This window comes from Lepidochelys kempii, chromosome 2 (assembly GCF_965140265.1).
Source record: "Lepidochelys kempii isolate rLepKem1 chromosome 2, rLepKem1.hap2, whole genome shotgun sequence".
Taxonomy (NCBI): Eukaryota; Metazoa; Chordata; order Testudines; family Cheloniidae; genus Lepidochelys; species Lepidochelys kempii.
In genome coordinates this window covers 233,668,762-233,695,523 of record NC_133257.1, presented here as the reverse complement: position 1 = coordinate 233,695,523, position 26,762 = coordinate 233,668,762, and the positions used below count along the sequence as shown (strand labels likewise).

The 26,762-nt window shown below is 40.7% G+C and overlaps 1 non-coding gene across 1 annotated transcript; it reads left to right on the top strand.

Annotated features, from left to right (window-relative positions):
- The first annotated feature begins 10,342 nt into the window (after positions 1-10,342).
- On the top strand, positions 10,343-10,416 carry TRNAN-GUU (transfer RNA asparagine (anticodon GUU)). The gene has a single exon. It is a non-coding gene; the product is annotated as a tRNA-Asn (tRNA).
- Positions 10,417-26,762: the final 16,346 nt, after the last annotated feature.

Sequence of the window (26,762 nt, the reverse complement as noted above, 5' to 3'; positions counted from 1 at the left end):
CCTTTGTATCTATATTTTTGTTAATTTGCTATGCACAAAAATTCATCCTGAATGTCTTTGCAAAGCAGATTTTGAATTCTGAAGATGGACTTAATTACACTTCAGTCTTTTCTTCTCCCACCCTAGACCATACCTGCCTGCTCTCCTGGTTCTATTTACAGTACAGCTGCCAAAAAAGTCAATTCACTGTATCTAAATATCCATAAAAACTGCTAATCCAACCACAGAACTACATTATGCCAAAAGGACAGGAGGACATATCTGGGAGAATTTTTAGCATGTTGTTCCATTAGGGAGATATTTTAAAAGGTATTTTTGAAAAAAATAAAACAAGAAACAACAAAACAATTCCCCCCCAAATCCAGCAACCTACCTCTTGTTGTCCCTTTCCTTAGAAGTCCCCGTGCAACTACATTGGTACATGCAGGTGGTTTTCTGCATGGTTAGTTAGTTCTCTGCCTGGTACTTAAGCTGAAATCATTAACATGTGTCTTGTACATTACCTGAATGAAAGGCCCATTCCCAGGTTATTATAGCCCATTTTTTCCCTTTGCTCCTGCGCTTCCCTGTTTCGATTACAAATCCCCCTCCAGGCACAAAGCAAGCTGGACACCTAGGGTGCAGCTAAAGAGTTATTTGTTTGCTAGGTAGACATTAATGAATGACTGCAGTGCTACCCTGAGCCCAGGGTTTCCCACTATTAAAAGTTTAATAGAAAGATCTGAGAAGCCAGGGGCCAAGAGAAGGAAGAGGGGGAGGCTTGACTGTGAGTAAATCAATAGGTACCTTGTCTGTTCTTTTGCCTTAGTGGAGACGCCACCATCCAAGAAGGCAGCAGTAACTGGGGCATTAAGAGAAGCTAATTCCCTCTGTATTCTCTCCGTTTGCCATCAATCCCACCAGAGGCTGCTGAAGCTGCAAAAATGGCATCTTTCTATTGGCAAAAAATCCAAGGAAGCAAGAATATGGCACTGCTAAAAAATTGATCTTAATATTATACTTCCTTTTTATGTTTTTCCTTTGCTTTTTTTCTCTTGGTTCTCTCTGTCCTCTTTTCCCTTATATCTTTATTTTCTTCCCTTCTTTTGTTTTCTGCACCCTTTTCTTTCTCTTTTCCTCTTTCTCCAGGACCAGTCACTAAAGACAGATAGATAGTGTGATGGGATCCCCGGGGTGCAGCTTGGAACTGTGGGACCGCTGTGCCCCCTGAACGCTCTCCAGCCTGGGCTGTCTCTCACAATGCCTTGCTAGTGACCAGCAGCAAACCCCTTCAGGCACTGTGATCACTCAGAACAACAGTATGTGGAGCCCCACACCCAGCTAGATTGCATGAATGCGCCCAGAACCACTCATGAATCACATTGAGAAAGGCATTAGAGCCAAATGCCCCCCCACACACAGCTCCCAGCACTGTACCCCAGGAAGATACCGTCTTGCACTGCTCAAGATGAGTAGTGCTAATTTATTAATTGGTTCACCACTTCATCAATGGAAAGTGGACATACACCAGTCTTTGCAAAACCTGAGCAGATTTCCCACACACTTCATACAAACTCACAGGTAGAGATAAACAGTTAAGCAAATTTATTGACTATAAAAGATAGATTTTACGTGATATTAAGTGATAGGCAAAAAGTCAGAGTTAGTTACCAAAAGAAATAAAATATAAGCATGCAGTCTAAACTCTCAACCCTGTTAGACTGGGCAGCAACTAGATTAAGCAGTTTTTCTCACCCTACTGGATACTGCAATCCTTAATATACAGAATTGTCCCTTAAATCTGGGCCAGTCTCCTCTGTTGGGGTCTTCAGTCTTCTTCTCAGTGTCTTTGTTGCTTGTAGCATAGGTGGGGTCAGGAGAAAAGGCCCCCTCATGTGGCCATTGTCACAGTTACCAACTTTCATGTGGTAAATAAGCACCCCGACTTGTCACAAAAATCAAGCTAATCCCATTTCAAAACAAGGCCAAAACAAGCCAATCCCTAAGAACCCCAACACTCTATGTGACTAGATCCCCTGGCGTGCAGTCTGGGACTGTGGTGGCCCCGTTGTGCACCCCTGACTCTCTCCCCCCTTGCCCCTGCTTGCCCCCCCTACCCCTCCTTGCCAGGAGCCAATCAAGAAAAAAGAAGCAACAAGCTACAACAACTTGAGGTGAGAGTCTAGCATCCACATACAATATCCAACCCAGTGAAGTTGGTGCATGAGGATCATTGCTTCAATCCTTGGCTTCAGCAAGGATGCTGGCATTAGTACGGTGATCTTGCCACTTGACGTGAAGGGTCTTCCAGAGATATCATTGGTGATACCTCTCCAAACCCTTGAGGTGCTGTTGATAGGTCACGCTCACTCAATATTGAGAAGACTAAAGTGCTCTATCCACATGCTTCAGGCCTTGCACATGACCCACCACAAATCACCATTGAGGGTCAGACTTTGGAGAGCTCAGTAGCCAACTTTCTCAAAATGCAGAAATCGACAGTGAGATCCAGTACAAGATCCAGTGCGCAAGTGCTTCCTTTGGGAAATTTCTCTGATGCATTTTCACAGACTGTGACCAATGGCAGGACACCAAGATCCAGGTCTATAAGACCATTGTTGTTCCTACACTCCTCTATGGATGCGATATACATGTAGGGATAGAGAAATGACTTTCAGCAGATCATAACCTTTCCCCTTGCATAATGACAGGTTTCAGAGTAGCAGCCGTGTTAGTCTGTATCCGCAAAAAGAAAAGGAGTACTTGTACACCTTAGAGACTAACACATTTATTTGAGCGTAAGCTTTCATGAGCTACATGTATGCATCCGATGAAGTGAGCTGTAGCTCATGAAAGCTTATGCTCAAATAAATGTGTTAGTCTCTAAGGTGCCACAAGTACTCCTAACCTTTCCCCTGATACCTTACAAGGCATGCTTTATATGCAAGATCACAATCATATGTAAATGAGGAATATGGGGCTTACAGAGTCCTCCCCCAAGATACAGAATGTCACAGATAGATACATTTAATTTTAGGACCCAGAGATTTATTTTTCATTCATTATCTCTTTATTTGCTCCAAGACAGAAGCACAGAAGAAGGAAATCACTTCTTTAGTCTTGTTACCTTACTGCCTGAATCTCTGTGCCTATAGATCTAACTTAGAATGTCTCCACAAATCCCTACATATGTTAAGTCATCATAAAGCAGGATTCATTTTAATTCCCAGAATTATAAGAAGGAAAAGTTGTTTTTTGTCCTCCATTTTATGGTTTTAACTATAAATGTTGTTACTCCGCACCCACGTCCCATTTTTGTCCCCTATCCTTCCTAGCACTGAGAAGACCATCAATCTCACTTTTATATATAGGTATGCTTTGGGCCTCCATTTCCATAGCATCTGTGCCTCTCAGAAACATGAGAAGGTGTTTGGATGCAATCTTCACATTGGTTTTATTCTGATGTTTTCATTCATTGGATTAGCAAGATGTATTTTCACCTCAGATTCCTTGTCTTAAAGGGCCTATACTGACTTAATTAATTCAAATATATAGGTCTGGATCACAGTTGCCAACTTTCACTTGGTAAATAAGCACCCCAACTTTCACAATAAGCCAAAAATCAAGATAATCCCATTTCAAAACAAGGCCAAAACAAGCCAATCCCTAAGAAACCTAACACTCTATGTGACTAGATTCCCCCTGGCATGCAGTCTGGGACTGTGGTGGGCCTGCTGTGCACCCCTGACTCTCTCCTTCCCCTTGCCCCTGCTTGCCCCTTACCCCTGCTTGCTGGGAGCCAATCAAAAAAAAAAAAAAAAGACGCAACAAGCTACAAGCCAAAAGCCCAAAACTAGCCAACAAGCAACTCACAAGCCAATTAAGCCAAAAACAAGCCAAATTTCTGTGTTTTTTTGCAGGTTTGGCATGTCTGATCTGGATCCCTTTTCTTAGTCCGATAGACATTTGGTGCTTGACCACTTTCCCAAATCACAAAGCAGAAGCAGGAATAGTCTCTTGCTTTTGTCTGGGGACTCTAAATACCTTTTAAAGAATCCTTTTGGGAAAGAAATTATGCTTCCTGAGTCACATCATTTCTGCACTAACCATGGGAAGCAATATTTTCTTGCAGGTTTGGGCTATCAGATTTCATGCTGTCCTGGAGTTCACCAGGATCCCTCTGGTGTTACAAGTGACAACTGAGGTAGACAGTGATGGAAAGGAGCTTCTTAGCACTGCTGCTCAGGGAGAGAGGATTCAGGCAGAATTATGCCAGGGCTAACCCCAGGTAGTTTAAGATTATTTTCACAATAGAAGATTAGATTAAATGAAAGTTTGGGCCCCCAATTTTGACAGCTAAACTCTATTATCAGAGAACTGTAGGCAGCCCAGAAGGCCTAAAATATATGGAGTCCTTAGTGTGGTTCTTTAGACTCTGTGTGTCAGATTATACAGAGACCTCCCTCGAAAAGGCCTTTGATATGCAACGCAGGAACCACATAAGGGTGTAAATGTGCCCATAAAGAAGCATTAACACCTGAATTTGATGTTAGTCTCCTCTCTTAAATTTCCTGATTAGGCAAAGGCCTCAGGAAAGGGCCCATCATGTTAATTAGACTTGCCATTTTAAATTCCCTGAGATTGTTGGCTGGATTACCAAAATTTTTGAGCTGGCAGAAAACACCCTTAAATAGATTTAAGACACTAGTTGGAAATGTCTGTAGTGAAGCCATAGGGCTATCTGCTTTTTCCCCTAATGTGGTTGGCCATGTTGCTTAATTTTGACAGGAGCTGAAGTAGATGCTTTTGGAAATTAGTTTATTAAGGATTTGGGAATGTATCTATAGACTCTTCAATCCACTGAATCTTTTTTGGCAATGCTGAAATTAGTGGGGAATATTGTTTCTTGGACTACTAAGATTCAAATTTTGGGACACTTTGGATGAAGACCTATCCTAAAACATGGTAAACATAGAAAAAAACTGAGTAGGACTCTTAAAATATGAAGGATTGATTAACATCTATAACATTATGTATCTGATGAAGTGAGCTGTAGCTCACGAAAGCTCATGCTCAAATAAATTGGTTAGTCTCTAAGGTGCCACAAGTACTCCTTTTCTTTTTGCGAATACAGACTAACACGGCTGTTCCTCTGAAACCTGTCATTATGTAACTGGACTCTTATGAGTTGGCATGCATGATGTAAGTAATGTACAACCAAAATGGGAGATATCACAGCATTTGTGTTAGGCAGTCTATATTGAAGGATGTCACTTATAATGAGGGGAAATAGAGAGGAATGGTAGGGATGCTTATCTAACCATCCAACATATCCTGGCTCAACCATACAGAAACCAACTGGCAACCCAATTTTAGAGGCTTTCCAGAAGGGAGATGAAGATGCTCATCCTGGACTAAATACCAGGCAATCAACCTTTTAGGAAAAAGTGTTTTTTCTCTTTATATTTTTAATTCACTTTGGGCTTATCTATTGAGCAGAGTGACAGGTAGAGTAAGGGTACAAATCCACTTATTTTTTTCAAATTGAGAGAAGATTTTTAAAGTTCTAAATGTTTGAATCTGCTGTAGAATTTGTCCTCCCATCATTACCAATTTAAGAAAATCCTACTGTAAACTGTGATCTACTCCTAATTAGACTTCAGTGGGACTTCAGCACATGCTTAGGTGCTGTCCTGAATAAGCCTACTTTCCTGGATGCAGCCAATTTTTGGATATTGAACCTCAGAGTGCTGGACCACCAGGAACCTTAGAAAAGCTTTGCTGTCTCTGGAAGCGTAGAATCTAGGAATTCATCTGCCTCCCTCTGTGTTCCATAAAACATTCAGTCAGTAGTGGCTGCACTAAAGTTGAGTAGCATCAGACTTATTTATCTCAACAATATTCAGTATTAATTATATTTCACGAGCTATTCAAGCTCCAGTAAGAAACTTAGTGATAATAGCAGTGTTGCAAATTTAGGATTTGTTGCAAACCACAAGAGATTCCCTTTTTAATTCCTTCTGAGTATATACAATTATTTGGTTTTATGGCAGTTTCTACTTACACAGTGAGGCCCCTAATAGAAAAAAAAAGAAAAAGAAAGAAACAATGTTCCAGCCAAAAGAATAGCAACAGATTTCAGCTTTATGATCTTTTGTTATTGAGCTCTGTGGTGAGGTATAGAAACAAAGACAGTGAGACATTTCCTTGGAAATAAGGGAATCTAGCAAAATAATTCTGGTACATTTGTCTTCAATACTACTTATAAACCTGAAGCCAAATTTATCTCAGGACAGTCAAAAAGAATAGTCATTTGGAACTCTGAGTGTTTGGGGGGAGGGGGCAGCAGCAATTGGATTATCAAAAAATAAAGCTTCCAAATATTAAACAGAAAAGAATAACTTCTCCACTTTGTCTCTCGTAGCTCTGAAGCAATTTGTAGAGCAAGAAGTGATAAAAGTAGATGCAGTTCTACAAAACTGCAAAGACAAGGATTACCCTTTCCAAGGACTGTCAAACAGAATTGTGCGTGAGACATGTGGAAGCTACATCAGTGTAGCCATCACTGGCATGATTCATACTTTTTGTACTAGTGACCATTTTTATTCCTCTTCCCATTTTTAAAATGCTTTTCTATATTTGAGGAGTTTCTTTTAGTGCTTGTGAAAGCTGCTAAATTGACAGTCCTAAAGACTGAAGTGCTCACATTATCCACAGGACAGGTATATTACAAGGAGTGGCAATGCAAACTCCCTTTACTTTCTTACTATTGTGCCTCAGATGAGATCATGCCTAGGAGTAAGCGGAAAGTTCTCTCTCATTCAGTCCTTGGCCCCTCAGCTGATATTGCCGGCCAGGTTGTGAATTATGGCCAGTAGTAGTGGGTGTTCTGTGATGTTGACACTTGACTGTTAGGAAAGAACTGGGCTGAGACGACCAACTCAGTTCACATACTCTCTGTCACTGAATGGCTGTCACATGGTATTGACTGAGCCTTGTGATCCAGAACCATGCAGCTTACCCCATTTTCCCTTCCTATAAAAGATGACTCTCTGAAACATTCTGAACAATGATCGACTTCCGATGTTACTAAATACCCTGCGATTAGCAACAGCTAATAAAGACCCAACATGTATTAAATCATTTTCAAAATTCATGACTAACCAATGTTTATTTAAAATAATACAGATAAAAATACAAAGACTATGGATGCCATTCACAAATACATTTTACTGGGGGAATAAAAATATTTTTCTCAGTCAAGAAAACCAGCTTGCTCTTTAATCGTCCTCAGTTTTGAATCCCTCTTTTGAAACCACACTTTTCTATGATTTGTTGTTGGGAGCTCTGTAAAAATAAAAGTTGGCCCATGGGATTTCCAGAGGGAAATCAGCCTTTGATTATTTTTTGTCATAGAAACTTAGTAATTGCCATATTGGATTAGACCAGTGGCCCATCTAGTTCAGTATTCTAGCTCTGAGAGTGGCTGGCATCAGATATTTCATAGAAAGGTGCAAGAAACTCTGTAGTATTAAGCTATATCTCCAAGCTTCAACTCCAGAATAAGCAATTATTATGTTTTGGAAGACATGGGAGTGGGTGTTTCCACATTTGCAATGTCTAGAAGGCTGTTTAGCTGGGCTCTAGAATGGATGGCACCCTGAAAGCAGCTAGCTTTCAGAAAATGATGTATAGAATGATAAATTACTCTTCTAGGTCTCAGAGTAACAGCCATGTTAGTCTGTATTCGCAAAAAGAAAAGGAGTACCTGTGGCACCTTAGAGACTAACCAATTTATTAGAGCATAAGCTTTCGTGAGCTACAGCTCACTTCATCAGATGCATATCGTGGAAACTGCAGCAGACTTTATATATACACAGAGAATATGAACCAATACCTCCTCCCACCCCACTGTCCTGCTGGTAATAGCTTATCTAAAGTGATCATCAGGTGGGCCATTTCCAGCACAAATCCAGGTTTTCTCACCCTCCACCCCCCCACACAAATTCACTCTCCTGCTGGTGATAGCCATGGGATGGGCTATCACCAGCAGGAGAGTGAATTTGTGGGGGGGGGGGTGGAGGGTGAGAAAACCTGGATTTGTGCTGGAAATGGCCCACCTGATGATCACTTTAGATAAGCTATTACCAGCAGGACAGTGGGGTGGGAGGAGGTATTGGTTCATATTCTCTGTGTATATATAAAGTCTGCTGCAGTTTCCACGATATGCATCTGATGAAGTGAGCTGTAGCTCACGAAAGCTTATGCTCTAATAAATTGGTTAGTCTCTAAGGTGCCACAAGTACTCCTTTTCTTCTAGGTCTGTATACATCTAAAGCAAATTGCAGAAAGGACGCTTCCCAAGAAAAAGTGTAGGAATGTAGTTAATAATTTGGTAATATTATTGTGTAATTGGGAGAGCCCTCTGACACCAGCCCCCATAGTGCTGAAATTACATGTGAAACTTTTTCTCAGTTTTCTAGATCATCAAACTGCATTTTTTTTAAGGAGGGCACAGGGTATAGGATATGTGTAAAGTCCGTTTAAATAGTAGCCAATCCCTTCCCACTTCCTACATCATCGCTCTCTTACATGCAAGCTCCAACACTCCAATCTTCTAATGGCTTATGTATGTCCATTGAATTCAGTAGGATTACCCATGTGTGTAAAGTAAAACATGTACGTAAACCAATGGGATCAAGGCTCAAAAGCACTCCCAAATTACTGATTAGTACCATGCTGGTCCTGAGGATATCCTAGGCCTCAATTCAGTAAGTTATTTAGGCACATGCCTAACTTTAAGCACTTGGGTTGTTCCATGGAAGTCAATGGGAGTACTAGCACCTAAAGTTAGGCACATGCTCAAGTATTTTACTGAACTGGGGTCCTGATATGCTACCTCTGCTGTTCTGGTCTTTGCTGTGTGTGTTTGTGCATGTTACTATGCACAGCAGGGCGAGGGAGAGCTGATGGGACTCAGACATGTATAGAACCACCACCAGTATTCTTCACACTGAGAATAGCCCGTTTATCAGAAGCAGGAAAGCACTTGACAGGGTGCAAGGTGCCTTAAAAATAATTCATTTTAAAAGATTATTTTAAATGCTTTTTGGGGCCTGGGTATCATCCCCATCTCTCTCTCCACCCTCTTAATAGTCATAAAGATGCATGAAAGGTGCTACCAACAAAAGTACCAACAGTGTGAAATTGTACACAGAAGAACAGAGTAATAGTAACTGCACTTATATAGCATCTTTAGCCAAAGTTCTCAAAGCCCTTTGAAAAAGTGCCTCTTTTGCCTCTTTTATAAATGGGGATTCTGCGACACAGAAATTAAGTGATTTTTCCCCAAGGTCACACAGTGGGTAATGGCAGTACAGAGTAAAGAACCAAGCCCTTACAAGATACCATTCCATGACTCCAATGCTAAACACAAAAAGATTACAGGATATCACACACATTCTGAGAGCTGACCATTCCTGGGAATGCAAACTCATGACCTAATCCAACTCTCAGTCAGGTCAATGAAGAGACTCCCATTAATTTCAATAGGAGATGGAGAGGGTGCCTCAGATCCCATTCTGGCTCTTAGGTAGCCAGAAACTGGGAGCATTGTAGGTGCACAAACTCTGCAAGGAGATGAGTTATTACCTATTATCCCTGTATGGTGACTCTTCAGACTGATTGACTAGCTTTAGCTTTACTTGGACAGAGACAGGTTTGCCCTCAAGCAAAACCTTAAAAGGGTGAGTGAAGATAAGGAAAAACTTCAAGAGTGTTTTAGAGGTGTAGGTCTTACACTAGGAAGGTGTAGATGTGGATTTATTCCAGGATATCTGGTATGGATTTGGTAAATAATGTAATATGTAAAATAAGGGAAATGTTAGCTTTCCCTTTCACTGGTGTTTCTGACCACTAAATTAAAACACAAATGTTGCTTTTGTACATCTAATAAAATCCTGCCTTTTCAAGAATCCCCAGTCAATTAAAATCACACTAGTGAAAGCTCTAATAAAGCACATTTGGAATGCTATTCAGGAATAGCTTTTGGATGTGTATGCATAATGGATGAATCAGTAACGGAAGTAAAAATCTTTATTTCCCAGCGAAAGAATGTTTCCTTAAAGGGAGAGCTTAGAAATAACTCAACTCTTATAGATTTCGTACAAAAAAGAAAACCTATAATACCCTCCCTTTCTCCCTACCAAGTAATTTCGTGCGATTAGATTTAACAGTCAAATCCTGTGTTTATTTAAATTTTGCCTACGTTATTTTATAGAAAACCAAGACAGAACATTTTCCTATGATGGTGTCAGAGACTTTACTACTTATCAGGGTTCCTGGGAAGCTGTTTGCCGTCGGAGTCTCTGTGGCGCAATCGGTTAGCGCGTTCGGCTGTTAACCGAAAGGTTGGTGGTTCGAGCCCACCCAGGGACGAAGTTACTTTTTGCTTCTCCCTGCAAGAGCCGCCCTTTTGTGCAGGTGAAGGGGGCTCGGGGCTTCCTTAGAGCCCGCGGCGCAGCAGCCGCCCTGTGTTCCGGAGCGGGGCGCCCACCCCAGCAGGGGAGGGAGAGCCCGGAGCTGCAGCAGCCGCCCCAGCGGCAGGGACAGTAGCTGATTATTGCCCGTCCCGCACCATCCCTGGGGAGCGGGGTGGGATGCAGGGGGGGCCCCCGGCCCGGATCCTTCCCCCCCCCCGCCGCCTTCTCCCGGGCAAAGACTCCCCGCCCCCTGCTTGCTGCCGAGCAACACCCGCCCTGCCGCGGTCCCCCGGGGGGGTGCCGAGGGGACCTGTCTCTACCCCTCTTCCCCCCCGGTCTCCGCCTCCTCCCTCCAGGACCCCACTGATCCCGCCCCTCCTGCTTCCCCACCCGGCACCGCCGCTGCCCATCTCCCCAGGTTTCCCCACCACCATCCCCAGGGCTCGCCTATCCTCCCCCCCCGGGCTGCTTGTGGCCCCCAAGTCTCCACTTCAGCTGCTTTTCCGTGAGCCACGAGCGTCCAGCGCCTTAAATTCCCTGCCACAAACTCTGCCCCGGGGCTGCAGGGGGCTGGGGTGGGGTGGGGTGGGGGGGATTTATTTACTCTCCAGTCCGGTCTAAAAGAGGACAAGAAAGTCCCCTTTTAAATCTATAGTCGTGACAGTCATGAATAAAGTACTGATCATGAGTCATTAGGATCGGGGCGTCAGGAAACGTTGCATTTAAGTCAGTCTTGTGGCTGGCCTGCTCCATCTGAATGATGTACGCTGGAGCCGAAGCCCGAAGGGGGAAAAACCCCACTTGCAAAAGGGATTATTAGTTATTATCTTGTGGAAGTTAAAATGGTCAGCTAGGGAGCTGGCCACCCTACGAAGGCAGCAGCAGCATTTTACAGTATTTAAAATATGAGCTCAAATAACCAGCGGGGAGGGGGAGCAAGAAGCGAAGATGCCAAGGAAACATCTTACATAAGAGGGTCGATAGGAAAGTCGAGCCAAATTCACTTTCAGCTGCAAATGTCTCCGCAGGAACATTTGAAATCGGTCTGGACAGTCCCCCAGCAGCAGTTCTGGGTTTGTTAAACTCTCCCAGAATACGTTTGAATCCCCTCTATACGTTTTATACCGGAGCTGCAGCTATTTTCAGGCCCGATTTCTTCCCTCCTTGAGCACCAGCTCATCAGCCTTCAACTGGCCGTGTGAAGTGTTTTGCATAAATGAATGTTAAAAGCAATTACGTTCGAAGCTTCACCTAAACGTATCAATTAGGAGTTGGCACCTTTACCAAATTTTAGCCCGTGGCCTGATTCAAAGAAGCTTTTCACTGGGTGGAAATACGGCTGTTTTCGAGATCAGCTTCTGCAAAGTCTGGAATGATCTACTTACAATTTCTAGACAACAGAATTCATATTAAAAATTGCCTACTTCCACGGTAAAGTTGTACTTCACAGATCTTTCTTTTCAATGTGTCTGTTTCAAATAAAAACATACAGTTTTCTCAAAAGTCATGTCGTGCAATAGATTTAGACTTGCAGCTCTCCAGTGGTGACAGGATATGGCCCTAGCTGGATTTGACGTTGACAAAACTGTATTTTTAAACAATTGAAAATCAATTAAAAAGGAAAGCAGTCAAAAACTTTAAAATATATCTAAAGCAATTTGCTGGCATTGTTTTCTCTCGTTTAGATCTTTTAAATTTCAGCAAACCATTCTGAAAAATTGGCAGCCACAGGTCATGTGCAGACAAACAGTATAAACATGTTTCACTACAGTACCAAGCAATTATAGCTGACAATGTTTTATTTATAAATAATTCCTACCCAATAGTGGTATTATTATTATTATTATTATTATTTTAATAATCATTTGAATAAATGTTATTCTTGTTGCTGTTGCACATTATTTCCAGAAAAGCATCAAGCCCTGTGGCATTACATTAACTGCATTTGGCAAAAGCCGGGTATGTGAATAGAGATGTAAATATATACATATATATGTGTTTGGATTTGTACATTATTTTCATATGCTATCGAGACATGAGAGATTTACACACAGCCACAAAAACTCTTGAAATGTGAATGTATGCAGCTGTGGCAGCATTTATAGAAAGGCAGACTAGTAGCAATTACGTAGGAGTTAAGGTTTTATAAAACTGACTCTACAAGGGGAAGGAAAATGAAACCATAAAATACGTCTTGTTTTCTAGAGTAAGTCATAGAATACCTTTTATATATGTGTGTTATTATTTACCTCATGGACTGCAAATCCTGCCCCAGTTAGTACATTGTGTTGAGTAAATATGTCTACAGAAAAATGTTGAAACATATTTAGCCAGGATAGCATAATTGTCCCTATGTATATGTGTAATATACACAGCAAAAAGATATTTCAAATCCCCTTGATTTGTACAGCTGTATAACTAGGCATGTTGGCAAGACTTAGTAAAACTAATTTTATAAAGGTAGTTACAAGGCTTGTGCATTCAAATTTATGCACTGCTTCCGTTCACAAAAGCACCCCAACCCATCTGCCCACCAGCTAATTAAAATCAAGGGTGTGTTGTGGGGGAGGGGAGAGAAATCTGGGAAATGTTTTGGGGGGAGGGAGCAGAACCCGTGTAAGAGCGAGGGGAAATATATTTATTGATCAGTGAAGCCTCCCATTATCAAGCATGAAAAAAGTTCATTTTAATTTGCTGATAAACACAAATAAAACACGTTTCCTAAATGAATTAATTTTATTCAAATTCAATTGAGAAGAAATACTGTGATCTAAATATACCTAGTAGTAATGTTTGATAATTTTTATAAGAAAAACTTGATACACGCGAAGTGACCTTATCCATTACAAAAATAAATTTATTTAAATTCCACCATCACGTTATGTATCTGTCTGCTCTGATACTTTACTGCAACGGTTGAAGGTTTGAAATGAGCGGTTGACATGCTGAAAAGATGAGAATTACACAATACTGAAGGCAAGAGAATCTCTCAACTGTCTATGATATTGTTACACAATTTTTGCAGTAAGAGACACGAATATAATCTGTTTTCTCTATCCGTGCGCGCACACTTGATGATGGGGAGGCTTTAATGAAGACACATTGATGGCTCAGACGGGACAGCAGAAAGCAAAGCTCAGTGGACAACTGGCCGGTGTGTGTTGATACTGGTTTACACTGATGTCTCTCACCCTGCCCACCTTCAGCTTTTCCTTCAGTAACTTGTCCTATAAATCCTTCTTTCCCCACCCGCTGATCTCTGCCATAATCCCCCCCCCAAAAAATACTTTTCACCCCTTCCATGTTGTCTGCGGCCCCCCATCCCGCATTCCTTTCTATTCACGGCATTTGCAGAAGTGACCCAACAGCAGTTTGTTTGGCTTCCGCGTTAATCACTTGAGCGACTCGGGGCGCAGGGCTGCTTGCTACACTCCCCCATCGCTTTCCGCTGCCTCCTTCCCGATCGCCCCGTAGTTTGCACTGCCATGGGACCCGGCGGGCGCGGCGTCCCGTCCCCCCCTGCACGGGCACAGCGCTGGGGGAGCGCTAGAATAAACCCGGTCCTGGGCAGCCAAACCCTGGGCTTGCCCCCGATTCATTCCCGGCTCGGCCACACTGCTGTTGTCCCGGGCGGGGGTGCAGCCCGAGGGAACACCCCAGGCCCCTCCCCCAGACAACGCCACGGGTGGGGCCTCAGGCGGGCGGAAAACTCTGCCCGGCTCCGCTCGCTCGCCGAGACCCGTCCGGGGAGGTGCGGGCTGTGCAGGCCTCGCCCTCCCGGGCTCCCGGAACCCCCCTTCCGCACGGACCCAGCAGCGTCCTGCAGCGGCGGCGGCGGCTCGGCCGCCCCCTCCCCCTGGCAGCAGGCTCCCGCTGGGGCTGCGCTGCCATTGGCTGAGCCTCCCTGCAGCTGCTCCGTAGCGGGCGTGGAGGGGAGCCAGGGGCTTTCGGCAGGGGATCCAGGTGCCGAGGAGGGGGGCGGTGTGGTAGAGAGCGGCCCGGGCCCCGTCCTCGCCCCCTGCCGCCCCACGGAGGCCCCGCGCGCGCTGAGCACCCACAGAGCGGCACCCACGCGGCGCCAGGGACGGGAGATCACGCTACAGATGCGGCCCTCCCCGCCCCCCACCCCCGCGGTCTGCTGCGAAAGGGGGGAGCCGTGCACTGGGAGCACACACCCCCTTGCACTCATGGATCTCCAGGAGGCAATCCAGGCCCGAGGAAGGACCTGGGGATTGGGCCTAAGCTGTGGACCACAAAGACAGCCGGTGAAAATCCTATTCAATGGATATTAAACGTGATTTCTCTGAAATGAACAGAATATTGCGGTGTGCTCAATGTATCATTAAAGCTGAACTACTGTACCCTTCACCGTGTGGGTCCACTAAACCCGGCTGTGTGCATCTTACCTAGGCTACATACGGTATTTAAAATCACGTTAGATTAGACCTCTGATCAAAATAGCACAATAAAAGGTATATCAATTTATAACCTAAAAAGTATATTTTAAGTAGCTCTTTTGAACTTTTGCCAATATCTAATTATTTGAGAGACAGATTAGATGTGGAATAAAATATTCATAGACTGAACAAAGCAGAAGATCTGAAAGGTCTGAATCATGAAAAACAAGAGCTCCCTGAAAGGGTGCAGAAAACAGCCATCTTGAATATTTTAATCTCTGGCAAGTGTTTCTTTGGAACAAAATGGATGTTGGAGGGAAACAGCATAGTTAACTTTACTGTATCCTTCTATTTCTAACACCATCCCTCACAGAATCCAGCTGGCACGAGGCAGTGAAACTAGAAGGAATACCACAGCTTATTATCTATATAAAATCATAATAAATTATCATAATAATGTGAATAGTATGGTCTGGAAATTTAGTATCTCTGTAATTTTTTCACATGATTTATATTGATTTGTTTGCATCAGTACATACAAGTCACATGCAGTACCACAAAAAACATTGTTAGGACTCATTCAATATAAACAAGTAACTGCTATATGTTTACCAAGAACACATTTGTAAAAAATTTTCACTTTTAATATAACAACACGGTGTTGCTTTTATGAGGCCTGGTCCAACTCTCACTGAAGTCAAAGGAAGGATTCCTATTTATTTAATTGGAAATTGGATCAGGTCCTTGGTTAGAGGCTTGTGTGGGTATTCATGATATGAACCATTATTTTTAGGAATTCATCAGCTGGCCATCAAAAAATCACTCTGGGCTGAAATTAAGCATAGAAGGTCCTCAAGATTTGTTTTTCTTTTTTATCAAAATTCAAAAATAGCTATTGAAGTTGTTTTTTAAACTGCAGGGGAGAAAAGTAAAATAGGTACAGCTTAGTGCTTTTAGATGCTTTATTTTTTCCCCTTGTAACTGAAAAGTAGCTTCCTTTTTAAAACTAAGATTTTGAAGGCTGTTAATCTCAACAGTGGATTCAGGCCTTTGCATATTTAAAGGAATAAATTATTAAAAACAACCAACATTGGGGGTAGGCAGGAACCAAGGGGGTCTTGGTGGGGACAGAGATAAGTCAGAAGTTAAGACACTACAGAGAGCTCACGGGCTTGTTCCATGTGAATTTTTTTTCTTCATTTTGCTGGTTACTGTTTACTTACCTTGGACCCACTCCCTCTGTGGATAAGCTTGGCAGGATCAATGTAGAGAAATATGCTAACGGGAGCTAAAAGAGGGAGTGCTACACTAGACAGCTGAAGAGTGTTGTCTACCGATTAGAAAATAGGACTAGGAGTAAGGATTGCTGGATTTTGCTCTGATTTTGCCACTGACTAATTGTAATCTTGCGCAAACCACACAGGCCAAAATTTTCAAACTTGGGTGCCTAAAGCGAGGCTCCTAAGTGAGTGGTCTGATTTTTTTCAAAGATTTTCAAAAGCTGCACTCATTCTGAAAATCAGATGGCTTATGTTAAGTGCCTGAGAATGGATTTAGTTGTATATGTTTAGGCACACAGATGTGAATAATTTTACCTTCACCTCTTTGTGCCTTATTTTCCCCCATCTGTAAAATGGAAATCGAACTATTTCTCAACTCTTTCAAAGGAGTGTTGTGAGACTTCATTAATCTTTTGAGAGCCTGTGGGTGAAAGGCTCTATAAAATCAAGCAGCATGCTCATGACTTTATAAAACATAAGCAAGCAGAAACCACAGGAGAAAAATAATTTTGGAAAATACAGGGAGCAAAATTGATAAAATGCAAACGATAAGTACTTAGATGCAAAAATTGAAAATGTGTGTTATTAGAAAACAGATGCACAAGCTAGAACAGATAACCTGGAAAAACAGACACCGATTTCTTAGTGCAAAATGTCTTAAAGGACAACTCTCATTCTAAAAACATAAACACTGTTTTGTTAAAGGCAAACAAATTGTTGTACCGTCATCTAGAAAATATGAAGAACTAAATTAGACTGAATAATGTTGGGAGTTGTGGGATTGTTGTTGAGCCCAGAGGGGAAAGTCACCATCAGATTTGTAGGAAGGTTAAGCTCCTGCATTTAAATGTCGCTGAGAATCCGATTTATGTGGGAAAGGTATTTAGGATTCCAGGGAGGAAGCAGAGTGCAGAGAGGGACTAACGAAGTATTCTTCTTATACTTTGTTTGTCAAACCTGAAGGACAGAGACACAATGATCAAAGCAGCCAGGGAAAAACATGATTTTTTTTATGATGATTGTAAGGGCAAATGTTGCGTGAAAGAAATATATAAACAGGAGAAGAAAAACAGAATAGTGTTATTTGTCTATATAACAATAATGATTTTGTACATTTGAAAAAAGGTATTTACCCCATTCCCATTTTTCTGTGGTATGATAAATTTTTTTCTCCCTGTTATATGCTATACTCCCTCACTGTCATCATAAACTTTGATAAAAAAAAAAAAAAGCCTGAGAGCTAGATTGTGCCTAGCCATGCATGGATGCACAAGGGAGAGAAACAAAGGTGCAGGAATTCTTCCACCTACATACCCTGCACAGGGGCCAGGCACAGTCTGCAAACCCACAAAGATCTGAGGCTCTAGTGGTAAATATTGAACAGCATATTTGAATTATGTAGATAGGGTAGTTTCCTCATTTTGCTTTTTTGCTGGATCGTTTCCACTGGGCTCAGCAAACAAGGAACCCTCTATTAAGTATTTCCTAGAGCTGGGCATATAATTGGTAACAATTTATTCAATAGACTGAAAGCTTGTATATACACAGTTTTTATACCTATTTAACTATATTGATTTGGAAAACAATATAGTTACACTGATGCAACTCCTTAGTGTGGATGTAGTTATACCACTATAAAGGTGTTTCTAAACTGATACTGACATAAAACCTGTATGTACTATCATCAGCTAGCCACCTTTTCTGCCCACAAATTATCTGCAAACACTTTATTATTTTCTCATATTTGTTATTCAAATTATTTGCCAAATTATTTCTCAGAATATTTCTTGGTCTGCTATAGATTGCTAAATTGTTAAATAATTAAAGTAGTCATTATTCAAATTTCAGGCTGTGTCGGCTAATTTTAATTGGACACATAGTTCACATGGTACCATTTCTGTTCCCTGGTTGGATGAGCTGAATACTCTGAGACTCAGGTGTGAATGCTCACATTTACAACCCCAAAAATGTACTTTGCACAAATATTCTGTATGATTCACATGAAATGTGCTGTTTCTGTGAACATTGCTACAGGTAAGTAGTTGCTAGTATATTTTGGGAAAATAAACACAGAGTCTAGCACAATGGGGCTTAACTTGGTTATGGTCTTTAGGTGCTACCACAATATAAATGTTAAATAAAAATAATAAGAAGAGGCTGAAACAACGTTGCAGCAAATTCAGTATTCTATTCAAGCCAATATTAGCAGGAAATCTTTTGCTGTATTCACCTGGCTCCAGTATTCAACATTCATTGGTTGGGTCTGGTTTTTGCAAGCCCTAAACTAAAAAGGAAGACTGTTGTTTTCCCCCTTCATTTTCCTTAATTTCGTTTGAGTCTCATATGGAAGAGTTTGGATCTTCCCCAGAGGTCAGCTCCACAGATTGAGAAACACCATTCTAGCCTATCCTTGCACTCCTCTAGCATGAATGCCTCAAACCCCTCCTGTTCCATTATCTAATTTCCTTCTCTATTTTCATATATATTAATACCTAGATCTTTCCCTTTTTAATTTCAAGACCTAGTGCCTTCCTTATTACTGTCACCACTGCAAGTCTCAGATAAATTGGTTAGAAATGTAATAATTAGGAATTTATTGCAGGAAGAAGATAAGACTAGCAGCAGTAAAGATTTATTATTAGACAACATATAGGTCAGTTTTCAAGATTTAAAGGAATTGTACAAATTACCTGTTGGCCAGTTGTTGTTTTTTTAATTTCCAGCTAAAGGCAGTGCTGAAAGAAAGTGGCCTATTAGCTTGCCTTTGGAAATATTTTTAATGGAAGAATTTGTAAGAGACATGGACGATTCATTTGGCTGGTAGATGTTAATAAAATTGTTAATGATTTCAGCAGCCTCAAATGAGACTACTGGGGACTGTGCTGTGCTTGACTGGAACTTGCTGGTGTTGTTAGAGGGTCTAGCACAGTGATTCTCAACCAGGGGTACATGTACCCCTGAGGGTACGCAAAGGTCTTCAAGGGGGTACATCAGCTCATCCAGGTATTTGCCTAGTTTTACAACAGGCTACATAGAAAGCTCTAACAAAGTCAGTACAAACTAAAATTTCATACAGACAATGACTTGTTTGTAATGCTCTATATACTATACATTGAAATGTAAGTACAATATTTATTTTCCAACTGATTTATTTTATAATTATATGATAAAAATTAGAAATTAAGCAATTTTTCAGTAATAGTGTGGCTGTGACACTTTTGTATTTGTATGTCTGATGTTGTAAGCAAGTAGTTTTTAATTGAGATGATAGTTGGTGGTACGCATGACAAATCAGACTCCTGAAAGGTTACAGTAGTCTGGAAAGGTTGAGAGCCACTGGTCTAGCACACATGTGATGGTGGTAATTCGAGTTATAGGAATTTTTGAAAACACAAATTGAAATCCCTAAGTTTACCATTGGGATCCGTATTGTCTCTTCTGCAAAAATTCTGTATTATGAATTATAGGAAATGTTTTTCTAATGGACAAGGCATTTTGGGAGCTCTGATTGTGGGCTAAAAGACTTAGGGCTAGATTTTTAAAGCTATTTAGGCCTCTAACTCCCATTGAAATTAGTGGGATTTAGGTGCCTAAATACCTTTAAAAAATTGGCCCTTAGGGCTTGTCTACATGGAGAAAAGTACCAATATAATCACACCGCAGTAGTTATAACTCCTCACCATTGCTGACATCCTTATTCTGGAACAAGAGTGCCTTTTTCCAGTTTAGCTTATTTAGCTTTGGGAGGCTTTTGTTTGTAGCTTAGCTGATCACAAGATATGACCTTAAAATCATGACATTATTATATATGGAAAAACTATTTTACATAATGTCTAGAGGTTACTAAAAAGTATAACTAATAACGTTTCTGTCCCTCAGGTTTGTAAACTTGTATTTGTGGGGTCAAAATACATTCTGTTGATCTCAGTGGTAGCTGCATTGATATTGGTGGTATTACACCAGGAACAAATTTGGTCCATGGTAAGTTAGGCTGCCTGGCTTGGCAAGTGGAGATATTAAAAACAATAATACTAATAAAGTTTTTAAGGACTCCTTAATCAACTCTAACACAGCTTTCCTACAAAATATGTGGCATTTACTGAACCCATGATGGTGTGATGTGCTGGAAAGGTTTTACTGCTACTTGTGAGTAATGTTGCCATCCCAAATTCATGCTGATGAAATCTTTTATACTGAATATATTTGAATCTGCCTCCCCAGGGAACTATATCTCCACCCCAGCAGGCTCAAGGGACTAAAATATCACGGATTTTAGCTCCCAAGGTGTGGAGGAGAAGGTGTGAGGAATACCATGATATCATATTGCATTAGGCCTGTGTATGAGGGGTCAGGTATTTTAGAGGAACTCATCAGAATGTGGTTCTCTAAGGGCAAAATTCTCTTCTCGCATCCTGCATAGCAGTGGTTCTCAACCAGGGGTACATGTACTTCTGGGGGTACGCAGAGATTTTCCAGGAGTACATCAACCCATCTAGATATTTGCCTAGTTTTACAATAGGCTACATAAAAAACACTAGCAAAGTCAGTACAAACTAAAATTTCATACAGACAATGACTTGTTTATACTGCTCTATATACTATACATTGAAATGTAAGTACAATATTTATATTCCAATTGATTTATTTTATAATTATATGGTAAAAATTAGAAAATAAGCAATTTTTCAGTAATGGTGTGGCTGTGACACTTTTGTATTTGTATGTCTGATGTTGTAAGCAAGTAGTCTTTAAGTGGGATGAAACTTGGGGGTATGCAAGACAAATCAGACTCCTGAAAGGGGTACAGTAGTCTGGAAAGGTTGAGAGCCACTGCTCCACAGGTACCATATGCAACATCAGTATTCTGCTCTCCAAGCTTTTGTGGACTTCCTCTTGACATCAGTGGGAGATCTATAAATGCGGAGAAAGCAGAATACTGAAGCCGAGTACTAAAGTGAGGATATTAAGCCATGTCTACACTTTGAAACTTGACAAAAATTCCACTGGAGCACTGGTAGAAACTATAGCATAGACAAGGCTCCCCGAGCCAGACCCATTTTTACCATTCTTTATTATACTTACTTTTGGGAGGTGTAAGTCCCAGTGTAGAAATGTCCCGAGAGAAGAATTCTTTTTTCTTTGAGCATTATGAAATGGAAAATCGAATCAAATGTACACATACAAAATGGGGAATAACTGGCTAGGCAGAAAAGGATCTGGGAGTTATAGTGGATCACAAATTGAACGTCAGCCAACAGTGTAATGCAGTTGAAAAAAGGGCTAATATCATTCTGCGGTATTAAAACGGCGTAATATGTAAGACACTTTTCTATTCTGCTTTGGTGAGGCCTCACCTGGAGTACTGTGTCCAGTTTTAAGTGCCACACTTTAAGAAAGATGTGGACAAACTGGAGGGAGGAGAACAACAAAAACGATAAAACGTTTAGAAAAGCTGACCTATGAGGAAAGGTTAAAAAAACTGAACATGTTCAGTCCTGAGAAAAGAAGACTAAGAGGGGACCTGATAAATCTTCAGGTATGTTAAGGGCTGTTACGTGTTTCAAAAAGCAATGGGCTTAATCTGTAGCAAGGGAGATTTAGGTTAGATGTTAGGAAAATCTTTCTACTTACAAGGATAGTTAAATACTGAAATAGGTTACCGAGGGAGGTTGTGGAAACCCGCTCACTGCGGGTATTTAAGAACAGGTTAGACAAACACCTGTCAGGCATGGCCTAGGTATACTTGGTTCTTCCTCAGTGCGGACGGATGGAATAGATGACCTCTGGACATCTCTTCCAGCCCTGTATTTCTATGATTCTGTGAGTATTGCCTATGATTTGAATCCTTCTTGTCTTACTCTCACTGTCTTTACTAGGAAGTGTAAAATGAGCAGGATTTGGTCATATAATTGCTAATTCAATCAGCAACCATCAAAGGAAAAGGGCATCCACAGTGACATACTCAATTTCTGAAATGATAAGCCCGTCTCTAAGTGTCACTAAGGTGGATCATCTCTAGGATGTGATATTGTAGGTAGTAGTTTAAAATGGTCTTTAGATTGTGAACTCTTTGGGGCAGAGACCGTATCACCATATTTGTCTGTAATGTGCCTCCACACTGTTGGCAGTATATAAATAATACTAATGAATGACTACACCATAAATACAGGGGAGCAAGTACAGAAGTAAAGGTTCTGGCATCCCCTGGGATCTGGGTCAGTAGGTAAGCACTGAAAGGCATAAAGCCCACTTTAGCTGTGCAGCCATTCAAAGATGTCAGAAGTGAAACCTGTCAAATCCTGAGCTTTGAAAACCATTTGCTGAGCCTGGAAAGAGTGAAAATATTTAGCTCCTGTGGTACTGGCCTAACAAATGTCACATTCGTTTTATACAGTAAATAGTCTCAGTTTAACCATTTCAATAGCAAAACAAACGACACCTTTCCCTACCCCGGCCACTTAGCCCTTTCCCCAGCTGCTTTTCAGTACATTTTTTTTTACAGTTTTTCTGGCTTAGGTCAGGTGATTCAGGCATCCCCTGCTGTTCCTGCCCGTTTTCACAGCCTGTGAATTAGCTCTTCTGGAGGCAGCATTTCCTGTCAGTGACTGACAAGAGGTGTTGTATCTGACAAGATGAATTTTCTCTCTCTTTCCCTCTCTTTCTTCTCTCTCGTCATTGCCTCCTCATCTCCCTGTGTCTCTCCTTTGCTTCTAGTCTCCTTAACCCTCTTCGGTTTTCTCTCATTTCTCCTTTTCTTTTTTCTTGTATTCTTTCTCCACTTCACTTTCTCTCTATTATCTTTCTTGTCCTCCTCTGCATTCTTTCAATCCCAGCAGGGCTCACGCATACAAATTGACCCCCTCCCAGCCAGTAATGTGATCGAAACTCTTTGTGGCTCCTACTATCTCTATGGTAACTATCGGGGGGGTCTCCATAGTGGTGTTAAATCCAGTGCACTGGCCCACATACTGTTGTTCTCGCTAACATTACATACTGACCACATGGGCCCGATTGCTCATTTAAAAACCGCCTTTTAAAAATAAAATATTGACATCAATTTACTTCAAAGAATTTAACCCTTCGGAAAGCTAAAACCATCAGCCTGGGTGCAAATAGTGTTTTGGGTTCTAAAGATGTCGTTGTCTTCAGAGCTGCTTTTCTGGGCAGCCCTTTTTTATCACTGTATTTATTATTATTGTTGATCTGCTGACTGTTGCCGTCACACTAGGGATACAGCTAGACTAGAAAAATTAGTATCCACATTGCAGCAGCAGCTGGTAACAGTGAAACTGATGTTCTAAGCCACTAATGCAGCAGGTTTTTGTTACATACGTTCAGACATCTTAAATGATATCTACGCTTGCTCTTACACCATTGCTACCAGTGGGCAGCTTTACCTGTCCTGACAGTTGCTGCATGTCCTAAATTTTAGACAAAGCCTATGTTACTATACATCCACTTACTGCCATCAGGTTCGGAGCTGTGCAAAGATGGAGCAATTGTAGAATCTAGCTGCAGCACAGAGCTGAGGGAAGCATCCAAATCATTGTGATATAGCCATAAGGGACTTAAAGAGCCACTTTTGGGCCAAGTGTGCATTTCTCGTGCACGCAAAGCTCTCAATGAAGCCATGAAAAATTGGGAGACACACAGAATCCAAGACCATGTCCATAACACTGAATAGATTTTTTAAAAAGGGAATAAAAGTAACCGGCGTTCGAAAATTTAAAGAACCTAGATTAGCAGTAGAAAAAGAACTGGATCCAAAGATTCTGAGAATATTATTATTTGCATAATATTTGTAAATAGTAAGACATGGTTCCTGTTCAGGAATGTAGGTCCAAATACTGATCCATATGAAGTTCATGAGATTCTTTCAGCTGTGTTTTTGTGCCCCAAACAAATGCCTTGGGGCTATTTATTTCTACAGAAAATAACGGCAGTAGTAGCACCTGTTCAATATTTATGAATATGAATAATTAAAATCTGTTGGGAATTTTGGCAAAAATTACCTGAAATTTTAACTTAAAAGCTATTGGGTTTTCCCTCATGCCTCTGTAGATTTTCTGGGATTTTTAAAAAAATGTTACTCAGCCTTACTTATACTTTAATATCAAATATCATCAAAAGACACACTATTTATTAGGTAGTTAAACTTTCCTGGCTTTGCTGCTACTGGAAAAAAATATTAGAAAGCCCACAAGACCCCGCATTGCTCTGTAGGGTCTTGCAAACCACATCACTGTTGTTCAGAACTTTGTTGCTGACATTGGAAACACTACTTTTACCCTAATCTTTAAGGACAGTAATAAACATCTGAATTCTTCAAATAACAAAGAAATTATTCGGTTTTCCAACTAGCTGTATGTATATGCCATACTCACAGATGTATTAATGGAAATGTCCATTGAAATGAACTGATCATTCATTTGACTGTGAATGTTACATCTAGCTACATTTGGATAAGTCAGGTACATTAATCAAATGTTTCCTTGTTTTTGCTGATACAGACTAACACGGCTACCACTGTGAAATCTGTGACTACAGTCAGCAATGAAATGGTTAACACTGTGGGCATTTAAGTGGTCATAATTAACAGTCCATTAAGATGAATGGAGAAAGTTCTCACTTAGCACTGCTATTGTTTCAGTCTGTCTGTTTACAGACCCCGCACAACAACAGTGTGTGGCTTGACGTTGTCCTGGTTTTTGCAACCAGCGGAAATAGAAAACTCATTTGAACAAGCTTGGATTCTAGAAAATGCAGCAAAATCTGGAAGAAATCCATCAGTTTTGAACATTTCTTGCTCCTGGGGATTTCTGTTTTCCCAGTTTACAGGGATATGAGAAGTAGCAAATCCACATTTTTTTAATGCATCCGATGAAGTGAGCTGTAGCTCACGAAAGCTTATGCTCAAATAAATTTGTTAGTCTCTAAGGTGCCACAAGTACTCCTTTTTCTTTTTTTAAATAACACTCATTATCCATCAAATATTAGATACAAATCCATCTAACATAAAGACCTAACTATCCTGATCACCTCACACTTCATAATGACTCATCTACACAATAAAATTTGCTTCCAGCAAATAAATAAGGGTGTAGGTGGAAAGCAACTCCACAGACCTGTAAGCAAGCTTCCTTCTTTCTTGATGGAATTGCTTTTTTCCTTATTTGGCTTATACTTTTCTGCAAGTGTATAAATGTTTCATTCTTCCTGTGTTTCATATTTTTGTATAATATGACAGGAGTCCCACTCCTGCCAACTTCAAGTATGCAATGATCATGTGTTGGACCACAAAACATCATAAGATTGGCTTTAAATGCATGAGATATTTATACAGTGATATAGTTTGGGTTCTTTTTATTTGTCTTCTGGCTTCTGAATGTTTAGGTTTCACTTGCTTCACATTTTCAAGCTTTCTCTGCAACCATGAGAGCTGAAAACTTACTTTTTAAAAAATGGAAGCAGAGATTCTCATGCAATCTTTTAATTCCAGGAGCTGGGGCTTTAAGAAAAACACCAAATATCATGAGACTCATGATAAAATTCTCAGAGTTGGCCAGGCTGCATTCGTGCTGGTGGCTGTTCTCTGAACAGGTCCAGAGTGGTCGAGGCCCCAAGCATGAGGACCTGCATCCCAGTCACCTGTTGCCAAGGCTAGTAGCACAAATCACTGAGCAAGATACTTTTAGGTGTCTCATCTCACCTCAGCAAGGTGTCATTCAGCTCTTTAGTACACAAGACACATTTTATTTTCAGGTTTCAGAGTAGCAGCCATGTTAGTCTGTATTCGCAAAAAGAAAAGGAGTACTTGTGGCACCTTAGAGACTAACAAATTTATTTGAGCGTAAGCTTTCGTGCCACAAGTACTCCTTTTATTTTATTTTATTTTATTTTATTTTCAGTTAAGCCCTTTAACTTATAGGCTCTGATTTTTAAAAGGTTTCCATTTTACAGGTTCATTTTTTTCCCTTAGAGATAATTCATTTGCATTTAATTGTGAGTGCAATTCATAGTTCTTGTATATCTAACTACCTGACTCCACTCAGAAATCAGGTAATTAGAAAGCTTGACATCAGCAGCACTTGGATGTGTATCTCTTTATCTACACTGCAGTCAGCATTTTGGTATCTGAGTTCCTGAAAATGTGAATGAAATACAAAATGTGAGTGAAAATAATAGATCTCAGCATGTTTTAATTCATTCATTTGAATATAAATAAATGAAAATATTAGCAAATAATTTTTTGTCTTGGACTCAGGCATGATTGTCAAAAGAACATTTTAAATAATACGTTTATACAATTTACCTTTATCCTTTCTGAAATAAAGGATAGTTAAATATGTATTTGCATACTTTTCATGTGTTAGGGTTTTTCCTATAATTTTAACCTTATTTTTTAAATTCCTGATTTTTATAATGATAGGTTTGTTTGTTTGTTTTTTTGTTAATTATAATGTTCTTATCAGGACTTTTGCCCTTAAGCTACTGATACAAATTATCTTATTTAATTTCACTTTAGACACATTTTTGTCTGGGTTCAATTTAAAACTTGCCATAGTGCCTTGTGCTTGGCTGAGGCACTCTCTAACCATTTGAAACAACATTAAAAGCACAGTGAC